This window comes from Carassius auratus, chromosome 13, assembly GCF_003368295.1.
Source record: "Carassius auratus strain Wakin chromosome 13, ASM336829v1, whole genome shotgun sequence".
NCBI classification, from domain to species: Eukaryota; Metazoa; Chordata; class Actinopteri; order Cypriniformes; family Cyprinidae; genus Carassius; species Carassius auratus.
The window spans coordinates 8,996,931-9,021,580 of record NC_039255.1 but is presented as its reverse complement, the minus strand read 5'-3'; the positions used below and the strand labels follow the sequence as shown (position 1 = coordinate 9,021,580).

Here is a 24,650-nt window from a genome sequence, read left to right as displayed (position 1 = left end):
TTTTGGTGTGTGTGTCAGGCTCGTGGGGGCCACTGGGAGTTGTGACATGTGTGGTGTAATAATAGACGAGTTTTTGTGATCCAAACAGCCTGCTCTGCTCTGTGACTCACTGAAGCTGGGCCTGAGGTCTGGACTTGCATCATCACCGGGATCCGCTGTGCTGTCAAGAGCACACAAGGGATCCGGCTCTGTCCGTCAAACAAGAAAATAGAGCATTTCATTTCCTACATTTTCTGCTTTGTTTCAAAAGCAATCCTAACTCAACTTAGAAAAGACAAAACTATCCTAACTGCAATTCTTAGTAGTCTGACAGCAGACAGCTGCTTTCAAATTAGTGTAGCTTTCCAGTAACAAACTACATTTTTATTACTGGGTTGAAATGTCAGATTGTTTTTTGGTAAAGAACTGAAGGAAGATGCAGCTTTGGAAAGCATCATTTTTTCTTAACAATACTCTCTCTTAGGTAGTGTTGGACAGTTCAGTTCATTCTATGTGAACAGAAAGATGTCTGTCATTTCTCTAGGCTGTCGAGTATATCGTGACATTTAAAATGAATAAAAATTCAACATGCATAGTTGAATCATGCATTCATGAAATAGATGGTGTATTTCCATTTCATGGGTCTTTAGGAAGATTGTCCGTTTAAGTAGCTTCAATGTAGTTAGATAATATTGTTATTATCTTGTAGTAAGATAAAGACGTTTAAAAAGTAGCTTTCCCGAATTTTGATCCTAGATATCATTTAGTACAGTGAAATGTCCTGAAATGTGACCTAGCACATAAAAGCACATAAAAGTTGCTATGTTGTTTTTAGGGGATGTTAGCGAGCATTTTTAGCTGATTATTGAAATAAGCTTAATTGTAAGTACTTTAGAATGTTTGCTAGAACGTTTACATTTTCCAGCGCTCTGTTCTTCCCCTTGTGGCGACATGCTTCCATTTAGACCCTGAAATGAATTCTATTTACTGTTTGAGGGATGTTATTGTTCATCTCAGACAAGCAGCGGTTGGGTTTGAACACACGCAGTCAGACCACTGTAATGTGTCTGACCTTTTGTTCCCATTGACGGATGAGGTATTGGCTCAAAGAAAAATGAGATATTTCCAGCATTCTCTTTGACAGGCATACAAATGAACGAAGCAAACTGTATGATTCCACTTGGATCAGATGGATCAGTATTCCAGCATGGTAAGCAGGAGAGATCATCAAGCTTCATGGGGAATATGGATAGGATGACATGATCAGAACTATTGCTTTAGTTATTCCATATAATAGCTCAATGCACTTTGTCTTTATAGTGTCAGTTGACGTAATAAGGGGCTAGTGCTATCATCATCAGTCACTCCGCCCTTGATAAGACCTCTGACATCCCCCTCGAGTGTTATTAATAAAGACTCTTGTGTGAATGAGCACATAGCTCAAGGCTACGCCTGAATTCCTGTACTACATTTCAAATATGTTCTGAAATTGATCTTAACTATTGATGAAGTATGCACTGTATAATGCAGGTGTCACCGTAAAGACAATGTGATAATGTTACAAAAGATGTATTTTTCAAATAATTGCTAAAGAATAAGAAATGATACTTAAGCATCAAATCAGCATATTAGACACTAAAGACTGGAGTAATGGCTTCTTAAAATTCAGCTTTGCCACCACAGGAATAAATTGCATTTAAAATATATGAAAATAGTTATGTTAATAATAATAAAAAAAAATGAACATAATCTACTTACTGTATCAATCGTTGTTTTTTTGCTGTTTTTTATTTTGTTTATACATAATTTTCTCTCCTGTGTATAAATATCAAAACTTAAAAAAAAAAATATATATATATATATAATAATAATAATAATGACAATAAAAAAAAAAAATATATATATATGAAAATAGAAAACAGTTATTTGGATTTGTAAAAATATATATATATTTTATTTACTCCATTTTTTACCAAATAATTGTAGCCTTGGTGAACAAAAGAGACTTCTTTCAAACACACGCACATGCACACACAAGCTTTTTAATGCTATTAAACTACTACTGCTGCTTTGATGGACTTCTTCTTTCTACTACTTACTTAGTTTTGCATATTTTTCCAACTTTTCAAATACGATGGTTCCTGAGCTGGTTGCAGACTTCAGAAGATGTAGGTGGTATTCACCCACAATATTATTATCAATACAGATTTTTTGGAGATCATCATTTCATGTTCTGCTGTTTGAATACTGAAGTATGTGTATTCGGACTCTAGTTCTGTTTTTGTTTGATCGTGTTTCGATTTATATCTAGGCCATGTGTACATAACTGCCATCCTCAAAAAACAGGCTAAAGACAGTTTGGAGGTCTTGCCCAGTCACTCATTCCAATCTGCTTTTAAGAAGCTTATACGGGCTTTGCTAAATGGCTTCCCGTATGGGCAGATTTGCAGGGAATTGAACAATTTATGAGCAAATGAATGATTTCAAGAAAAGCATTCTTTCTAAGAACTAGCCTAATATATGAGATGCCATGCGTCATATCTTGATCAGGAAAATGTATCGTTAATCAAGACACTGGGGAAGTGTGCTCAGCATGAAGCAAATTACCTGGATTAGCATAGCAAAACGCTGCATAATGTACCTTTACTGCTATGTGGAGTCTCAGTCAGAGAGAGTTGCTTCTGTTAATTACAGTAGCGGTAAACAGAATGTGAATGTGTCAGGGCTAAATGGAGCTGAGAGAATGGAGAAGCTAAAATGGAGTCCGATTTTTATATTCCTGTCATGTTTGTTTTTTCTCTGACATTTGACTCTGTATGCACATGATCTCTAAGTGGATGAGAGACGCTGGACTCCGCAAGTACTTTTTGACAAGTAAAATTCATCAATATAACAGATCTCAAATGGCCTATAATCAAATGGTTTTCTTTTCAGGCCAAGAACCACATTCGATCAGAACTTCTAAATAATAGGGGTGTAATGATAGGCTATTCAAACCTAAAGAGAAAAACTGTGAGCCACAATCAGTATACACATTTTGTCATCAAAATTAGTATTTCTGAATTTAAAGTGATAGTTTACCCAAAAATTAAATTTACTTTTACTTATGTTGTTCCAAACTCCAAACTTGACTTCAGTATGGCATTTTCCCATTTAAAGTTAGCAAATAATTACGTCTGTAAAACTGCATAATAACGACAGAGCAACAGAAAACAGTATCATAAATGTGGTCCATATGACTTGTGAATTGTTTTTAAAGTCTTCTGAAGGCATATGATGGAGAACATATAAAATTTAAGTAGAACAACTTGTTTAGTTTAACTGTGTGTGGAATGACTAAAATGCCCTAAAATGCCCATCCCCAGTAAATGGTGTACACGCAGCTGACTCCATGTACCACAGTTTGAGAAGCACTGATTTAGGACATAGTTTGTAGTTGTGTGTTTTATTTGATGGATTTGCTTTTGGCAGAGATGTTTTGGTTCAAGCATACTTTGAGGGAAATTTAAACAGGCAGTGATAGTAAATCACTGATAGTATATATTTTTTTTAGATATTGTATTCATTTTACATGATGGACTTTTTCCTGCAAATATAGGGTTTGAGGTTTATAAATGCACGTCCTTACAAAGTAACCATTGTAACCACAGTTTCCACTAAATAATCATGTGGTAAAAATGTGGTAACTTGCTATTAGCCACTGCTGTCATCTAAAAAAAGTAAACAAAATGACAGAACATTTTTAAATGGTAGTTTTATTGTTTGCAACATTTTATATTGTTTTAGTTGTGATAATAACTGTCATTTGCTGTGGTATTATTTACAGATAGTTCCCATGGTCATTATTTTGTGATTGTGTGGATAATGTGTGTGACGTTATTTTGCAGCTCCCTTCAGAGTGAGTCTGTTCACACTGATGACAGATATAGGTCACTTAACAGACATGAATGTGATTAACAGTCAAGACTAAAACAAACAAAGCTCTATATCTGAACTTAGGCACTGACAGACATTTTGAAGGAATATGAACATATTATTAAGCATGTGTCTTTTAAATATCCTGAATTCTGATTTGATGCATCTTTAGTAGGGATGTAACAATTAACAGCAAGCAGGTTGAAAATCAATTCAAATATGTGACAATTCAAATCAGTTGAGGTGCCAAACAAATCACAATACAATCGGAGTAGGAGTTTATATGAATGTGTCTCTTAAGCTCCGGAACATTGCAGGGTCGCCTTCTGTGTGAACGCAAACATGTCCTGGGATTGATTATGTGATTGATCCCAGGTTGGGGACCTAGTAACATTTCCGGGTCCAGTCCCGGAACGATCGCTGTGAACAAAAGTAAAGGGTTTGTCTCTTTTACCGGGTGTTTTGAAGGAAGATCAGCGTTCGCGACTAAAAAAAAATATGTGCAAACTGTAATGAAGCAGAGATCAGTTAGTTCCTCACTTTTCATGCTGAAGCTGAGATCGTTAGCCAATTTAAGTGAAAGTTAACGTGCCTAGCATTTTGACATGTACATTACACATCACATCCTGATGTCACGTGTCATTACTAGACCGTTACGGGTTGTGTGTTGTGGGCAAATATTCCAGGTAATCAGTGTGAAAGTGCAAAATCTAGCGACCTGGGAACAATTGGCAGGACACATTACGTGTGTATTTTCCAGAATCAGTGTGAAAGGGCTTTAGGGGATACAACAATACCATATTTTCAAAACCAATACGATACCGAAAATTCTGAGTATTTGTCGATACCGATCCAATCTGAGACCAGCACAGTGTTGTTGTTTTTTTTTTAATATACTCCTATACTTCTCTGTGTTGACCTGATCGTTGCTCTTTTGTGTGTTAAACACAATCTACTACATTTAGACATTTAGTGCTTCTGCGCATCCCGTGTGCAGAATAATTAACTTGAAACGACACTGACTCACAGTGCGCAGTGCGCATGATCCACATGGAAAAGTTAGTACAAAGGGAAGAGATATTGATACGCAATGTATTAAATCTGTGCATTAGTTTGAGCCTTTTTTTTAACAGTTTTAAACCTCAGTTACTGTGCGCTCTAGAAGAGCGTTTCATCGTTTTGACTAGTAACCAAATGAAACACACAGTTTGATTTCTGAATGTAGGAAGACAGTACCTCAATCTGTACCTCACAGTGAACTATGGAACATGTTCAGAACACTTGAAATATAGTGCACACAAAAGTTTTGGTACTTTATCATGTTTTTGTGCCTTTCTTGGGGACCAACAAACAGAATAAGTATATGCACAATATCGGATTAGGATCAGTCTCATCTGATGAATACCTGATCCGGCAGAAAAATGCCAGTATCGGAGCCGATATTGGCATTGACTATCGGATCGATGCATCCTAGTATCTCTGAGGGGAACTATTTAAAAAAAAAATGGTAGTATGGTATGGTTTTTTATCTTGCCTCTGAACAATGCATATTAAAGTAGTGTTCATAAGCGCAGATCTGCTTTGTTTACAGTGATAACTTAGCAAACACTGTATCATTGCTGTTCATAAGCGCCACCTTTTGTCAGAGAGTGAATCTGCATCTCATTAAGCTCGTCTTTTGTTTTGTTCAGATATTTATGTAGTATAGTTCTACAAAACTAAAGTCAGTATATTCTGTTTTTCTTCAAATTAAAAAATTATACAGTCTAATTTAATTAAAAACTACCCATGCTCCATGTATGCTGCATCTTTGTTTGAATCACGATTAAAATTAAGTGGTTGCCTCTAATTTTAAATTAGAAAGAGCACAGACGCCTTAGTTTTTAGAAAGAGCAAAGCCTTAGTTTTTTCATGTTAAGAGATTTATTTTATTTGTGTAACTTGTTTGATTTGGGGTTTGGTATTAATTTGTTAGTTTTGTTATATTTCAATTTCAAGAAGAAACATGCAGCAATAGCCAAATAAAACAACACCTTTTAATTTACTGTATAATGTCTTCAATCTCATATTGTTAAAAAAAGTCGTGAGAAAATTTGATTCGTGAAATCAAAATTGTGAATCGAATCATGAGTTGAGTGAATCGTTACATCCCTATTAATTAGAAAAGCATGTTTGCTTCTTTGAACATTATTCAGTTATAATAATTTTACAGTATCAGAGAGTATGTTTAAAATATTTCTCTTAAACAAAAATTTCAGTTTCTTTTTGTTAGATCTGTATCTGGATAGTTTCTCTGACAGGCATGAACATCTGGCCTGGGCATTGAATTCATTTCTGCACAGTCATGCTTTTAATGCAACCAGTCCTGTTCCACTTGGGGTTGGTTTGTGCACCGATATTTGAGCCAAAGGGGTTTTTAGAAGAAGACTGTTGTCTGTTTCGTTAAAGGTAAAGTTTGTTATTTCTGTTACTGTTTCAAACAAGTTTCCTGAAAACTCCTCCTGTCTTTTATTGGTTGATGAACAGATAGATCTGCCCCCAAACTGTAAATAATAGTGCTGCTCTTTTGGTCTGGTTGGGATTTTCAAACAAACTGAGCAACGTTTCATCCTTAAGGCCTTTCCACACTGAGCGGGAAAAGCGAAACGAATTTTGAACACATAATATAGGCAAGTAGACATAATATAGGAATATAGGCATTAGGAAATTAGACATTTGATTATTTCTGTATGAGTTTTTTTTTTTTTTTTTTACAGCTCATGGTATTTTTATAACAATAAATGATTTTTAGGACGGTAAGCAGTGTGGCGTTATTAAACATGCAAAGAGTGCATGTCTGCCTAGAAACATCCCTAGAATCAAAATCAACTAGGCTATAGATCACATTTATTTATCACAGTTATTACAAGCACTCAATGATGGTTTAAAGTGGAAAAATGCATTGCTAAATGCAAGTGTAAAATAAAAAAGCTAGTTAAATGACACATTTTTGTTAAACTTCTCCGATGGAAAATCTTTGAAATCTGTCATGAATTTTAAATAGACCTGTTAACTAAAGTAAATTAAACGTTCTAATCAAATCATCCCTGAAGATCTGACGCATTCAACAGCTCTAAATGGCTTTGCAGTGTACTGCAGAAGTGGCTACACAACAGGAAGACTCATTCCACTCTTAAATACAGTATTCGCTTTCCTTTATATCCCCAGGATGTTTTAGAAATGACCAATTGGAAGGGACTGTGCTCAAATCATTTTAATTTTTGACCTTTACTCTGGAGCTCCAGTTGATGATATCACTGATTTGGAAGGGAGGTGGAACGCTTGACCTGTTTGTTTTTTTTGGGTGGGGGGAGTATTCCTTAGCTAATTTCCCTCTGATAAGTATCTGAAAACCCATAGTGTGGCACATTATCTCCAGCTGAGAAAAACTGTTTCTTCAGAGTGTGAATTGATTTTGCTGGATGCCTGTGTGAAGCAGCGCCTCAAAATGCTTACTGGAGATTGAACCAATTTTTTGCCTTCTCTGTTTGCATGTAAATGATCAATTCTGGGTTCTGCCAACTGACTTTTGTCTGTAGTGAAGAACTCTACTGTTTCACCTTAAAAGATGATGTTTGCACTCCCGCCCCCCACTTCCATTCGCAATTATCAACTGTTTGCACTGCTGGCTACATTGATTTTTTTTCTTTCTTTCTACATGTCATGACTCAACATTTAGTAATCTGTTTAAATTGAATTAAAGGGTGTGTTATGTAAAAATAACTGGTTCTTTCAGAAATGTGCAATGTGAATTTTAGGATGCTGAGAATGATGTGCATGCAGGAGCGTGTCGCATTTAGAGGTTGGAGAAGGGTAATGGCTTTAAAGGGTTGAAGCAAATCAATGGAATTGTGCACTGTTGAAGAGTACATGGCTGTTTAATTAAAGTCCAGCCTAAATGTAAATTATTATACTACTATAATTTAATTCAAGTAAATCCTTTTAGCAAACAATAGGATATATAAAGTTAAAAGATAAATGTTTGATTTTATTTTATGCTTTTAGTATTGTTTTTTTCACAATTGTTATTCATGACTTTGTCAGAATAGGCCTGCAAGCAGTTGAAAGGCACTTGTCCAAAGTGGAAAATGACTTGTATATAGCACTTCATAAAGAATGATCACACATTTTAAAAGCATGTGCATGTGTTTTCTCTGCATTTAGTAACTGTACTGACACTTCCAATAATCTCTCTCATTTTGAAACACATGCTATTACTCAGGCATGTTTTTTTTAGGGTTCTTTTGAAACCTCATTGAGAAACAGAATCAGTTTGATTTGCTTTAGCTCCTTACTTTTTTCCTAGATCTGCACATGAAACTTGATTGCAGATATGCACCAAATTTTCCACTACATTTATTTCTCATGAATGTTTGCATATTTCAGTGATTGCCTTCTAGTGGATTCAAATATGCAGAAATTGTAATCTTCCTCTCCTGGAATGAAGCATGTACTGATTGTACTCATTTCACAGCCTCTAATTGTGTTTCTGTGTTGTGTTTCTAATTGTGTTTCACTTGCACAAAGACTAAAGTAGTTGCTAAAGTAGAATATTCACTCTGATCATTCATAGTGATATATGATATGTTCACTCACACACACACACACACAAACATTTTTTACTTACTGTACATTTTTTTTACTGGTGAAATCTGAATTTGATCATTTACCCATCCGAGTTGTCATGGTGTTGTGGGTAAAACTGCTTTGAAACAGCTGCTTGGACAAGTTAGAGACTTGGCTCTTCTCTTTATGCCTCACATTTGAGTGTTCCTGTGTTTGCTCCAACGCAGACATTGCTGCACATCGTCATCCGCTGATCCTGCTCTCGTCAACTTAGAAGATATGTGTATTATGCTCAGAGAGATGTGATGGTCAGCCATCCAATCCAGTTAGCAGCTATTTAAGCCGGGCACGATGAGAGTGCCCCATCATTATCACTTTCACATTTATGCCACACATTACTGTCTGACATTACTGTCTGACCATTGCTATCACTCAGAAAGCGGCCCCAGGAACCCGTGTCACAGGGTGGCCGTTCATGCCAAAAAACCAAAGATTCTCCATCTTTATCCCTTATACAGGGTTAATAGGAACCTAATTTCCTTACCTAACAATTTGTGATTAGTTGTGAGGTCAGTAAATTTGATTTGCTGCTGACACATACCACTTTACATGTTTATGCCACTTTTGCGATTTCACAAAGCATCTCTGTCCTTTTTTATGCTTTGTTTTACGCTGTCCTTAACTCCCAGTGAACTGTGAAGGATCTCACCCAGCCATTCAAGAAACGTATCGTATTAAAGTGTGGTAACTGCTATATGTAATGAATTTTGGATTAGGAGCGACAAATCGGCTCTGTGATAACCTTTCGGAAGGACGCAGTTTGTGAGCAGTGGGAAGCGGGTTATAGCAGGAGTCTTTACTCCTAGGCAGTCCAGGGTGGCTGTGTTTGATGTCACTCTAGCTGAAAACTCCCAGCGCAACAAACAAAACATGCCATACCAGACCTGTGCAGGAGACATCAGTGGAACGGGAAATATCAGATCTTCAGGGGTGTATGTGTGAAGTGATTTACTTTGGTTTGGAGAGCGGTCCTTGGAGGATACTCTTATTTCATGCTGAAGGTGTAACGTGTTCTTTATTTTTTTTTGCAGGTGCGGTGGACCCTAGTTTAGACGGGAGCTCACGGAGGGACCTTCTCCACGGACTTTATGAAGGGAGGGGAGGGGGAGGGGGGGCTGCTGACCTTACTCCCAGCTTGCAGAACACACAGGTCGGCATGCCTTTAAATTTGACATTGTTTTCTTTCAATTTCATGGTTCAATGTTTTTTTTTTTTTTTTAACAGTGCTTGTAAATTTAGATGTTTGTCCTTAATGTGCAATTAATTTATTGCATTTTTGCATTTAGATTAGTACTGTTTTTGATTTTAAGGTAGTTTCCTGTGCATCTTGTTTTTTCCTAAGTGCTCACCATTTTTTGTGTTCATTGGGGACGGTGTGCATACAACAGTGTGCACGCAAGGTGAAATGTTCAGACAGTCCACTTTCATGTTCAGAGTTCACTAGGTGGTACTGCGCCTGTTTTGAACTCATCCATCTGTGTGGAAACTGCTGTGCGTTAGACTGAGCAGAATGCAGAAAAATGAAGTATACCTTAACCTTTAGGTTGAGGCTTACGTAAAAAAACAATTAGATTATTTGCGATTTAGCTATTAAAATACATTTAGGCCATCAAAATTATGTGAAAAATATAGCAAAGAAAAAAATATATGGTTTCATATTTTTTAAACATTTTATAAGAATTTATATAGCGCACTATTATAGTTAGATTATAAAATGTAGATTGACCTAATGCTAATTATTAGTTGTTTTTTATAATTTATTACTTTTTATTATATTTAAACATCAAACGAAGTACTATTTTTGTTACATTTATAAAAAATATTTGTAATGCATAAATATATGCAAATATTTATAATGGAGAAAAAACTAATATATTAAATATATTTTCATATTTTTGTACAATTTATAATTCTATCATGTAAAAATATATAAGTACATTGTATTAGTTTGTTTGCTTGGTTGCTTCTAGGGCAGTGAATAACCTAAATGAAATGACTAACAGGGAAAAATAGGAAAACAGGACTAGGATGTTTTTTAGAAACGTATGTATGTCATTCCACATATCAGCATCAGCTATTAGAAAGAAATCCTGATTGACCCCTAGTACTAAAAGATTTTCATATGGTCACTATGATTGTATGTAAACAACTCCCATTGTCTCCAAACTCATGAAAAGTCACGAAACAGTAACAACAATTAAAGCGGCTTAGAACAAAGTACATAACATCTGGATAAAGTCTGATCTTTGCACATTGTATTCTGTACCGGCAGCGGGTCATTCCCGTCCTCTGCCATAAGCTACGAGATGTTTACATATCCCGGACGACTATGCTTTTTCATGGGAGCGCGGCGAGCAGAGAGGAACATGCTGGGTTGATTTGGCCAAATTGGAAGCCTGTGAGTAATATACGGCAGAGCAGAGCTGGGCTGGATGGACGTCTGGTAGTGTTTATGCACAGGGTAGCAGCATATGCACACAGCCCAGTCCTGCGGATGCCTCGTACCCTCAGGCCTCCAGCACCTGCATAATGGAACAACAGAGAAGAAAGAAAGGGGAAAAGAGATCAAATGACAAGGGCTTGGGTTTCTCACTTCAAATGTTTCTTATTTTTGACTTACACCAGGAAAATGTTCCAAGTCCTCAGAGAGTTGCGTGTCGAAATGATAGAGTGGCCTTGTCACTGTTTCGTAAACATTTGTCTTATTATGCGTTTGGCTGTTCTCCCCAACGCCGCTCTTGGAAATTCATGGAGGAAAACAAATTTCTTTGAAATGATCTAATATAGTGCTATTTTTTTGCCCTCAGCTTTTTAGTTAGGGATTAAGAATTGGGGCAGGCGGGGGCAAGGAGGGAAATAAATAAATATATAAAGGTGCCGGTTAATCTCGCTTGGTGCAGTGTGAACGCTGAGCAGTGCTGTAGCCTGACAAACATCTGCCTCACACACAGTCGAACGGGATCAGCTAAAGCGATTAGTGCACTGCGTGCTCACGTCAGCCTGTGGAGACGGGTGCCCATTACAAAAGCCAGAACACCAGCCTTTCCTCCCACACTCCACCTGGAACACTGACACTGCAGTGAGAGGCCCCGCTCCGAAAGCAGTGCTAGAACCACCTCACAAATGTTACCCTTTTCCAAGGGCATATGCTCTTGTCTTTTTTCCCGCTCTCAGAACAAAGCAACATATAGCTTTGAGGATTGAACAGATGCTTATCAATGCCAGAGTTGTATCTGAAACTTGTTAATTAGCATGTATGTGTAATGAAATATGCCATTCATTAAGGTGTAATTGTAATTTTACACTTGCTTTGTACCGAGACGGGGGCCTTGATGTGATCGCAGGCGACCTTTCCATTGCTGTGTATAAAGAGAGACTGTATCCTGAACATGCTTTAACAGTTAACCTCATTAAAGCAAAGGAGGGGCAATACTTCCTGAAGGGGTCTCGACAACTTTCTTTCACTTTTTCTCCTTTTCATTTCACTTCTCTTTTGTGTTCTTCACTGAAAATGTTTTATCAATCAACTGCATTTTATCAAGTCTTCATTTACAATATATTTAAGATATTAAAACATTTTCCACATATTTTTTTGTAATTTATAAAAATATAAGACCAATTTCTGAAATCAAGAATTAATATTTAATATTCATGTTTTATATTAATATTTTACTCCTGGTTTTATAGATTTGAACCATAATAATTTATATAATTTATAAAATATGTAAATGTACATATAATTAAACATGTATAAAACATATTTTATATGTACTTATTATTAATTGCTATTATTGTAATAATTCTTATTTTTACTTTAAACTTTAAACATGTTAGTATTATTATTAATTTTAGTTATATTTATAAACATTAAAGGGTTAGTTCACCCAAAAATGAAAATTAGCCCATAAATTACTCACCCTCAAGTCATCATATGTGTAAACCACTTTCTTTTTCAGAAGAATCCAGTCAGTTGTATTTAAAAAAATATTAATTAAGCTGTCCCTAATTAATTAAAAATGATTTGATCTTTCAAGCTGTTTAATTCCACTTAGTGGGTGTTGCAGTACATCAGTTCAAAAAGAGTTGAATAAAAAGCATCCATCCTTAATAAAAAGTGTCTCACACAGCTCCGGGGCTTAACCAAATCCTCCTGTAGTAAATCGCTGCGTTTTTGTAGGAAAAATAACCATATTTAAAACATAATAATCAATTTAATCTATTTTGCGCTCACAGCTCCAGGCAGATGATGTATGATGTCGCCTTTGCGAATGCCCCGCTCAGAAGAGACGAACGCAGAGGCACTGGGAGAGATTACAGCAAACACAGCTCAATAATTAGAAGTACAAAACAAGGATTTGTAAAGAATGTCCGAGGATTTTGATATAAGCCGAGCCTGGTTTTCCATTTGCTAAAATAAGAATACTTTGCTTCCTTTGCACCCCCCCCCCATAGCAAAAGTTAGTTTTCACAATACTCACCGGTGCATGCACAACGCTGACCTCATATGTAATCTGCCTGGAGCTGCTTCTATGTCCAACTGTTGGTTCAAGCTAAATTAAAGTGATTAGTTTTTAATATGGATATTAAAATAACTTCAGAAAAATATTACCCTGACTAAAGTCTATTATTTCAGCCTTAAGTGACATAATCTTTTAGAAATAATTTTTTTTGAGTTGGTGCTCAAGAAAAATGTCCAATCTACTTTGGAAACAGTTGTGCTTTTTTAATATTTTTGTGGAAATGTGATAATGTTTTAGGATTCTTTGATGAATAGAGTGTTCAAAATAACATAATTTATGTGAAAATTGTTTTTGTAACATTATAAATCTTTACTTTAATTTTTGATCAAATTAATATGTCCTTGCTTAACAAAAGTATAAAAAAACAATGTTGAAAATACAACAATGTTCTTAGTCACAGCAATTAACTTACATTTACACAACTTAAGTGGAAGTTGAGAAAAGCAGCATGTTAGTAAATATTTTCTACAAAAAAAGACCATAAAAATGCTTTTTCTGAGAGTTCAGGTAATGAATCAATGAATCATTTAAAATAAACTGTTGATTTACGTTAATGTGGATGAACCGATTTACAGAAATGAACCTGACTTCTAAACATTTAATTTATTACTGCAGTTTATTTAATTGTAAATCTGCATACCTAATATATGTCTATAAGACTAAGCTGCTACAATGTGGCCTTTCGCACAACAGGAATCTTTTCATAGTACCCAAACCTTTTTAGTATCAAACTGCCTTTTTCGTAAACCAAATTAGCTCCTACTCCGGAGCAGGGTCTAACCAGCAAAACTGGTACTAAACGTGATGTAAGTAGACACTGATTGGCCAGATGTGTTCGAAAACGACCTTACCCACCATGATTTAAAACACAGTGTAAACATACTGTAAACATTGCATCAACTTATTTCACAAGTGTGATGAACAGCAATAGATGGATGGACACTGAAGTGCAGGCACTTGTAGCAAATGTAACACTGCCAGTTGTCATTGGAGATTCTTAATCCTCCTTTCCGTTCTTTCAGTCACTTTACCTATACGTCGACATTCCATATCCATTGTTGTGAAACCCATGAGATGCAACAAAAACACCACTCCGATCACATTGTCCTCTATCCTCCTGTTGTTCACGTTGTTCTTCTGTTGTTGAACGTCACGCACAAATGACATTGCTGTCGACCGGCTTACGCCATGTCCTAGAACACATGATCGATGTGAATGCAACCCTTAAAATGGTACTGGGAAATAGTTCGCGCAAGATCGTCGCAGTACTTTAATGCTGTACATTTAGTTCTGGAACTATAGCAGTGAAAAAGGCCCTAATAATACACCAGCCTAACTCTGTCAAATAAGACAGCTTTGCCAAGAATTGTCTATATACTGGCACTTTGTTGTTGTTAATGGATGTTTGCCATTGTTACTTTACTTTTTTTTCCATTGTTGGCTCAGATTAAGGTCAACACCCTTTTTGAATGGAAGGTGTTGAAACAAGCTGAAATATCCCTTCTACCCATGCCAAAAGTGCATTCATGAAAAGCACTGACTGTTCAATGCGGGACAGATGTGGTGATTCCTCTGGAAATATGTCTTTGTGTAAATGGGAAATGAAAGCTTAGGCTGGGATGTTCTTCATCAAACTTCTGGAGGTGAAGAGGCAGAGGATTTAGCATCTGTGTTGCGTTTATGCTAGTGACAGCTAGCATCCTGATGGGAGTCACAGTTTGACACTATGCCAAAGCTGATAGTCAAGAACACTGTTTCAGTGTAGCATACATTTGAGCAATGCAAGTGTGATCTTGTAACCTATTGATCTTAGAAACCCAGTAACAGCTTTTTTGTAACTTCAGAGGTTTAGGTTTTGTTTTTGTGATTTGTGTGGAAAATAATGGCTTGTGCATTATTAATTATTTTTCTTTTTATTTTCCACAGTAAAAAAAAGAAGCTCGACTTGAAATTATTGTTACTCATAGGTTGTCATAACAGTGAGATATAAACTTTTCCTTTGTCAGTTGCTCGCCAATAAAACAAACATCTGAATCATTAAATGCACAGACGTGTGCTACTCTTGACAGGAAGGCTATATGATTACAAAAGCTGTTTTCTGTTAGCCTGCCAGGTTATGCAGCCATGATGAATGAGTGTAATATACAGTGCATCAAGAGTGGACACATGCATTAATGGCTCTGAATAATTTGAGCAATACGTTTCAAATTCTACTTTCACACAGAGGCTGATTGTTTCAGAATGATTTAATTTTGAGATGTGTCTCTCCCCTCCCATTCGTGTCAGTAAAGAGGAAAACAATGTGCTGATTTGAATAATATCACAAATTGTGTAATTCCTGACAGTCCCGGGCTGTGCCGTGTGAAAGGTGCCAGCCCTCAAGCTCTGAGTGAACAAAAACAAATCACTTGCATTGCTTACACAATTACAAACCTGCTTACTATTCATCTGCACAGGATATGCGAATTACTTATCTGAATGCGTCTCCAGATATTATCACTAGTGCACAGTGTTGCACAGATTGAGATGTACGAGATATAGATTCTCAAAGCAGATCGGTGTGCATGCATAAGAAAAATCTGGCTGTAATAATAGACATATCTTTTTAATGTATTAGAGACTATCAATAATATCAATAATATCTAGATTTAGAGACAGGATAATATCTAGGAAAAAGGAACCCATTTGCCCCACTTTTTTGTTCTTTTTACTGAGCCAGTTAAAAAGATTCAAAATGGTGTTTTGATTCAAGCTGATTTATCCAGTGAATCATTCCGAGCCATTACTGACTCACTCACTGGGAATCATTTTTCGGTTCTGTTGCATTTGATATGAAATGAGCATCATTATAGTGGTGTTAATTTTAAGCGTGTCAGACTTAACATTAATCTAATTACTAAATGGTTGTTCATATAATGCATTTTAAATATATATATATTCATAACGAGTTGTCTTTTGGCACTGGAAATTATGTAGGTACTGCTAATCAGTTATGCATTTTATTTTATTTGAATTTTATTGCAATTTAATTCAGTATTCAGCCATCTAGAATTTGAAGTGATCCTTCATTTTAGTTTCCCTCAGACATCTAAAAGAAATCACTTGGCTCCTAAATGTTTCATTTTTGAGCCAACAGCTTCCTAATAGTTGTTCTGGTCTGGATCCCTGGAAGAGCTTGAGAAGTATTGGGGTGGAGGCTGAACTCAAACAAAGCCTTGAATTATCAGAACATACCGTCTCGTCCAGCTGCACTGATTATATGAATTTCTCTCATTTATTTGCTGGTGATTTAGGGCGTTCACGATGTTGGTGTTGCTCGCTGGCAGATCTATCTGGAGTTGATTTACGGATGCAGTCTGTTGGATAGAAAATCTGAGCCTATTATGATTCTGCCCAGGCCAACATTAAAATGTGTATTTATTGCACTTCCAGTTTTTATGTGTGATCCGTAGCAGGCGGCGTGCACCAGATTGGATGCTCTCATTTGACAAACCTCCATGTTGCTTGTATCTGACAGCAGTCATCCCGACGCATTACATCCAGCATACTCACACTACTTCTCCAATCATATATTTTCATTCTCTCCTTCCAACTCTGAGCTCTTTATAGACTCTATAAAGAAATACAGATGTTCCAAGTTTTTGGGTTTCCCCCACCCCAGGCTCCCCATGTTGGGTCCCGGTGCCATCTTTGGTTCAAGGCCCCCAGAAGGATCAGCAGATGTGTAGCGGTGTTCACTCTCTCAGAACTGCCGTGACAAAGTAATTAAGGAGCTGAAATAAGGAAATTTTATAGTGTCAGTAAGGATGTCTCTGAATGTCTACGAGGAAAGAGGAGTGTGGAATGCATTTTAAAGCAGCAGGACATTCATGAGCTGAATGAAAACGATTCCATCTCCAGCGAGGCCTCTGGTAGCCCCACACCTTCTGGAGGAGGAAAGCTTGAAAGAGATCCAGACTGAGTTTAAGGCCTTGGCGCTATTGTTAATGAAGCACCGAGAGGGAGGGAGAAGGGGCCTCTGATATGTGTTTAATTAGCACAGGGTCTAGCTAACTGACTATTAAACTTCTGATTACTGTGTGGAATTTCACTTAAATTAAGGAGTTCAAGAACTCTTTGAATGGAAGTGATGGCAGGAATAGGACAGTTGTTCAAGTAGGTAGCTTGCTGGTTCTTGGCTGTTAAAAGATTTTTTTTTAATTACAATTAGAATGTTTTACCTCAATTCATTTCTCCAATGGAAAAAAATCTGAGAAAATTGTCTCAATGGTTAATAAAATGTATACATTTAATATTATGGTTTTATTATTTATTAAATGTTATTTTATTATTTTTAAGTTTATATATATATATATATATATATATATATATATATATATATATATATATATATATATATATATATATATATATATATATATATATATATATATATATATATAGTTTTTGTTATAAATTTGTATTGTTGTAGTATTAGTAATATTATCATTATTTTTATTTATACATTAACTATTTATTATAATTAATTTGTTTTCCTGGCACCAAGATTATTTTCTTGATGACATTTTCATTAAAGTCAAGCACATTTTACATCCGTTCATTTTTACATTGTCAAAAAATGACATTGTTTATTAGTAAAAAATGTATACTTCATATTATGATATTTGCATAATTATCATAAAATGCTCATTTTTGTTCCTAAAAATGGGTTTCATTTTCTTTTTGGGTTGTAACAAGACTGGAATACATTTTTTGTGAGATTAATATGACTGGTTAGAGTTTTGGGGCCAAGTTGTAATGCTTAGCATGAATCATTCAGCTAAAAAGGTTAAGTGTCACAAGCTCTCCGCTGACGTTCTCAGATATTTCACACATGTACAAGCACAGTTTAAACTGTTTTGAGAGGCAAATAGCTGCATGGCTGGGTGAGCTGCAGTATATTGTTGTACCGTCCAGACCCAGATACCAGAGAGTGAGTTATTCCCTGCACCGTGACCTGATTAATTGAGAACGGCTGAGGTTGTCTGTGGGTTGTGTTCAGGCTCCAGTCGCTGCCCCAGCCTCATCCATCTCAAATGCTTGTGTCTAAAGGTTGGCCACCGAACGCTGACCCCTCGCCTCAGCTGCAAACAAAAAGTCAGTGTGTTTAAGTTGATTGAATGAGAGTGAGCAAGAGAGTGAGTGAGGGATCAAGAGAGAAAGATAGTGTCAGAGCGAGCGAGAGACAAAAAGAGGCAACATTTAGACAGCTGCACGCGTAGCACCATGTATCCATGTCTGTCAAAGGAAGATATTTCTGTCTCCTTAGTGCGGCACACAGGCTTCCAAGCAGGCCATCTCAATGTCATCACCGTCACCCTGCTGTCATTGGCTAAAAAGGCCCGGCTGCGTGCATGCCTGAAGAACAGTGTGTGCTGGAGTTAAGGGCTCTACTAGCCCAGGTCTAATTGGAGTGCTTCAGTCAGGCAGCTTGACTCATCGAAAATTACTGGGAGCAGTGCTCTTAATAGGAAAGCAGATAAGAATGACAATAAGGTCATGAAACCACCAAATCCAATGGCAACGATCACATTCCAAGGCTGTGGTAGTTATATCTTATGAGCACCTCATGTTGACAGTGTATGCAACGATAGATGGTCACATGGCGTTGAGAATGAAACCTGTAATGTTGATACAGTCAGGGTCCAAAAATAACACTTGTGCCAAATGCAAGTAAAAATTGGCTTTGGTGAGTACAAAACGTCACTTTCTTTGGAGCTGCAACATAATATGTGGTTTAAATTGAATTGAAAGAAGAGTCTGACCTCGCTGATATAAGTGACATGAGCAAATTAAATCAGCCATCAACTAAAGAAAACATCTGTTCTGACTGGGAACTTGAGCTTCAGTCAGTGGAAAATGTTAACTTTTCGATTTACATGCTAACCACAAATAACATTAAGGCACCAAAATGAGAAGTATGAAAATCAATAAAAATAAATGTTCAATATATTGTTGTTGTTTTATATATTTAAATAATTGTATATTAATTTATTTACTAGTATTTGTTATCGTTATGAATGTTGTTATTATTAGTGGTTATTAAATGTATTGTGTGTGGAGGCATATTGTAAATAATATTAATATTAGTATATATTTGTATTATTATTATGATGATGATAACTATTCTACTTTAGTTTTTTAAAATGTGTGTGCATATATATGTGTGCCAAAGTATCAGTGACATCTGAGCTGTGGGAGCCCAATTCAAATCAAAGCAATGCTGAGAGATTTCTTGTGTCAGGCTGCCAACGCCTCTCATATAGCGAAGGTTAGATTGATAGTCTGAACCTGCTGTTGACTTATATCTGATGAAGCTACCAGCTTGCATTTCTCAAAGTCTTTCATTGACATTTGGTTCTAGAGATTTCTTGTTTTCATGTAAATGTGAGTGTGAACACGCAAACCAGAACTGAATTGTCATTTGGAGGGCACATGCATGGCACATTTGTTGAATGGTCAGAAACTGAAGCATTGCATTCGGTGCTTCCGTAAGATTGCTTTGTAACCTCTTGGCACACATGCTTTTGCGGTGAAACGTGAGGGGGGTGTTTATGTTCTTTAAGTTAAGATTTGTATGGTTATCTGTGGAGGAAACCTGGCCTACTGGCTCTGTTCTGATGAGCTGACTTCACTCCGCAGCTGCAGAAATATTCTCTCTCACTGAGCTGCAGGGACATGCCAGTATTTTCATTCCTAACTTCAGGCATTTCCGAGCGCTAACAAAGGGAGAGTGAGGTGATGAAACCAGGGTGCATGGAAGTTGTTTTGCAAAAGCACCAGATACATTTTTCTGTGTGAGCAGTAGATGCCTGTTTCTTCAGATGCTCTATTAAGGTTCGTTCAGAAATATTTCATGCCGTTTCTTCATTATAAATATTGTTTCAGTAGATGTTTTCTCATCAAGACAAGTCTTTTTCTTAAATGTATGTTTTTTAATTGTATTTTCCTGAATCAAATTTATTAAGTAGAGTAGACTGGGACTTCTTTTCACACAGGAAAGTTTCAATTGTGTGAAAAAGTGAAGTAAAAAGTGTGACAACACTAGTCTGAATGCCACATCAGCACATATTTCCCTCCATTTAATTGCTTTACTATATATTTTTTTTAACTGGCGGTATTGGAAAATTACAAGCTAGCGCTCTAGTCACCATCTTGTTTTTAATCCTTTTGGAAACCGCTTCCCTCCTGTCTAATGCTGGTGGATGAGCCCAGAGTAACACTGCCTGCTTAAACCGGAATCCCACTCATTTCTGTCGAGTTACGCTCAATCTTCTTCCATTGACCACTGGGAAGGCTCCTGCTGAGGATTGACGGGGAGAGCCTCTGACAGGCGGATACCAATAAACAGGGAATTGCCCTTCCAGAGAAAATAGCTCTGTAATTGCTGGGTACGTTCAAGCTCGGCCGCAAAGAAAAGGCTAGAGTGGGCCTGTGCATTTTTCTGCCCTGTGTCAGGGTTGTAGATGTGTCAGCAAGCCCCTCGCTCTTGTGCGCATGGCTGTGGCTGTCTGCTCGACTTGGCCCGCTGGTGGAGGCCCAGCTGAATGCTTAGTGGTTGGCAGGCTTGGACACTTGCCTGTATAACTGGAGTTTGAATGAAAGGGGCCTTGTGAACTTTCGGGCTACTGTGGCAATTTCCAGCTGCCGAGCGAAGTAATTAAAAATCTTTAGCGATATTGCTGTATATAACGTGTTGAGTTACAGTGCTCTATTTGCTGGAAACACATTGTGAGGCTAGTTTCAATCTTGATTCTTGTTCCTTTCTCTTGATTTTGTTCATGGCTCTCTGGTTTCATATGCACACATTTGCACTTTGCATCATTGGATCTTGGACTCGCTTTTTGAATGTGGTTTGCACCTCTCTCTTTTTTTTTTTTCTTTGCACTTGATTGCCACTCACGGTCTCTGACAAAGAGCCTTTTTGTTTGAGAAGAAACAAGTTTTTGGTTATATTAAAACTCATCTACAGTATCCAGGATTTATATGGACATGAGAAATCTGGAAATATTATGGATTTTCTTTTTTAAATGATACATTCTTATTAAAATAATGAACTTTTATGTAAATACATAACTAGATTAGCTAGATAGATTTTGTAGTATATGAACATACTATTATAAGTTCAAATTATTACTGAATGGTTTATTATATTATATTATATTATATTATATTATATTATATTATATTATATTATATTATATTATATTATATTATATTATATTATATTATATTAGTGCCCTGTAACATGGAAAAGTCTGAAACTGTTACTTTGCAGTCTGACATGAGCTTTTTCTTCTTCACTGATGACCCTCTTAGAGTGTGTCTTGCGTACTACAGTTACTGAGTAAATTAGAGCTGCAGAAAACATGGGGACAGATGTCTTACATCACTCTCATGTGATTGGCTGTGAGTTTTTTATTGTCTGTGTGAAGTCTCATTACCCACTGCCCCTGGAAAAGAGCCTAATAAGGCAGGCAACTGTCTGCGGTCTCTATTGAACTGTACAGAGAAAAATAAAGGTCTGCACCACATGTAAGGACACATGCTTGCTAATTTGTATGTCCACAGAATGCTCATGTTGTGCCTTTTTTTTCCAGTCGGAACAAATATATGCTCTGATTTTGATGCAGAAAACCAATTGGGGGAAAATATGTCCCTTCAGCGGGTTAAGCCCTAAATGAATTATTCAGATCTGCATGTTGTGTGTTTTGCCGGCCCATTCTGCTTCATGGCATCTTTTATGACATGTATCAGAGACGACTCCACATGCAAGACAGCCTCGGCATTCCAGCTTTCTGCATTGCCTCACTGTGTGCCTGAGAAACAAAGCTTAAAAAGCTGGAATTCATTTCACTTTTAGTGTCCCATTAATAAACGATTCGCAAATCAATGGCTGCTTTTGTCATGTAATTTGTTTCCGTGCTCGGTTTTGTGATAATGTTTTGCAAGCAAGGCTCTTTGGATCAATATGAGATTGAGGGGAAAAACACAAGCCTGGCTTCTATTTTTCTCTTCAAATATTTGGAAAATGATACAGTTGGTGCATTACCTCATCCAGAACAATTTCTCTTCTTAATGGAATGCTAGTTTTTGTTCAGAGAGGAACAACAGAAGTGTATTTGAACATGCTAGTGTAAGAAGATTCGTATTAAAATCTACTATAATCAGAAAGAGCTTTATCATTCTGATTATATGCTTGATCAAACACTGATTAGTCTTGATGTGTAAGTTAATGTAAATGCCAGAAAATAAGCTTTTATCATGTAAAGATTATTGCCATTTATGCAAAACAGCAAAAGATGCACATCTTCAATGTCCAAACCAGAGAAAACCCACTAAATTCAAAATCTTTTTGCCCTTTTTTTGCATTATCGGTTTTTATAATGAGCTGATTTTCAACTCATCAGTGCTTTTGTTTTACATACAGCCCCCATCAAAGATGTGCAACACCTCAGCAAGTGTGTGTTTTCTATCTTTGTGTGTTTGTCTGTGTTGTGCTTGGTCTTTCCTCAGCTGCACCTGCACTAATTGTAAGTGTGCAGCTGTGATGTGAGAGCCGTTCTCCAGCTGGGAGAGCTTGTTGAGCTGCCACACAAACCCGGCGAGCTAAACACCCCAGTAAGTCTCTCCTTGACTCGGCTAATGAGTGCGGAGCACAGACAATGCACCCCAATCCAACAGCCCATCTGAGCGCCACTGCAGTCCAAGAACCGGAGGAGGCCGGCTATAGACAGCTCTCAGTTTGTGCTCCGTGACCGTGAAAGTGTGGATAATCAAGCCTTTGCTGTCTCGGCCTCCTGTATCCCGACTGTGTCTTTCCTTTATTGTTCATATCAGTCCATCTCATGGGTTTCGATCGCGCTGAGTGACTCCAGATCAGTCATCCAGCCTGAAGGTCATATTTTCTTCATAAGTAAATAATACTTGCTCTGTCACGAAGGTTTCATGTTCATGCAGGGTTTTTATATTATTTATTATTATATAATGTGTCTTATTGCTTTTTAAATGTTTCAGAAAGACATGCATTAGTTTTTTCCTTATAAAAAATATTTTATTATTATTAAATCAATAATAAATGTTTTAAATGTTTAATTGATTTATTATTCCGCATTTAATTTGTATTATTTTTGTTCATTTTATTATGATGCTGGATGTTACATCAGATGTGGGTTTCGATAACCTAATTGTACCAATTAAAACGGTAGTAGCCCGTTGAAATCTGGAGCAGTGGCAGTCCTTAAGGAATAACCTATAACATCATCGTGTCTAAACCTTATTTAAGTAAGTCCTTGGGCATCGTGTCCGGAATAACACTGGTGGATGTTCTTTGTGCAGGACGTTAATTTGCACTTCCACATTTTTGGAGCATTTTGTTAATTAAAAGGATATGTCCAATTTAATTTGACTCAAAAATAAGAAAATAAATGAGAGGATCACAGCACCCAACCAGATTTGAGTGTAATTTAATAGCATGTGTGGGACTTGTTATTATTTATCATCATCATCATTCTGGTATCTGTAGTCACTATGACCCGACACAATTACAATATTCTGCTATATCAAAAGTGGTATGTGGGTATTAGAAATGAAGTCAGGATAAATTAGTCCGTTAATAGTCAAAGCATGATCCCATTAGGATATCAGTAGTTTTGCTTTACTAAAAGCTGACTTGAAATATTCATATCAAATTACAGCTTTATGGGTCCATAGGGGTTAATAGCAGGAATTCAAGCAATAAACACAGCTAATAGACCCTGCACTCCAGTCGCATGCAGAGGGCCGAAAATTGGACAGATCTCTTTAGATTATACATCCATTTATTCAGGTGAGAGGACACTTGCATGACAGGATACGGATGGTGGTACTGTAGAAGCTGAAGATAAAGATAAACAAAGACCGTTTTATATGAACAGATTATTGCTGCCTTCATGTCATGTCAGAATTATCGTATTTTACGAAAAGAGTGCATGTGTGTAATAAGTGCCATTTGGAAATCCTGGATTTTCTTTGAACACTGACTTTTTGAGTCGCGGATGTGTCCATTATATAATCATGTTGGATGATTTTGCTTATTGGTTATAATTGAGCTGGGGCAAGTCGTGGCCTAATGGTTAGAGAGTCGGACTCCCAATCGAAAGGTTGTGAGTTGGAGACCCAGGCCGGCAGGAATTGTGGGTGGGGGGAGTGCATGAACAGCTCTCTCTCCACCTTCAATACCACGACTTAGGTGCCCTTGAGCAAGGCATCGAACCCCCAACTGCTCCCCGGGCGTCGCAGCATAAATGGCTGCCCACTGCTCCGGGTGTGTGCTCACAGTGTGTGTGTGTGTGTTAACTGCTCTGTGTGTGTACATTTCGGATGGGTTAAATGCAGAGCACAGATTCTGAGTATGGGTCACCATACTTGGCTGAATGTCACGTCACTCTCACTCTCTCACTCTCTTGAGATGACAATGTTGACTCTACAATTTAACTTTGGTATTTCTTAGTGTTACATTAGCCCTAAAAAAGCTTCCAGGGTGTCTGTTTT

At 36.9% G+C, this 24,650-nt stretch overlaps 1 protein-coding gene across 3 annotated transcripts in view; it reads left to right on the top strand.

Annotated features, from left to right (window-relative positions):
- Nucleotides 1-24,650, top strand: part of LOC113112540 (zinc finger MIZ domain-containing protein 1-like) — a 122,376-nt gene that overhangs the window by 26,308 nt on the left and 71,418 nt on the right. For all 3 annotated transcript variants that reach the window (XM_026278206.1, XM_026278204.1, XM_026278203.1), the window contains exon 2: nt 9,591-9,709. The gene's annotated coding sequence lies outside the window, so the exon portion shown is untranslated. The remainder of the gene's footprint in view (nt 1-9,590; nt 9,710-24,650) is intronic.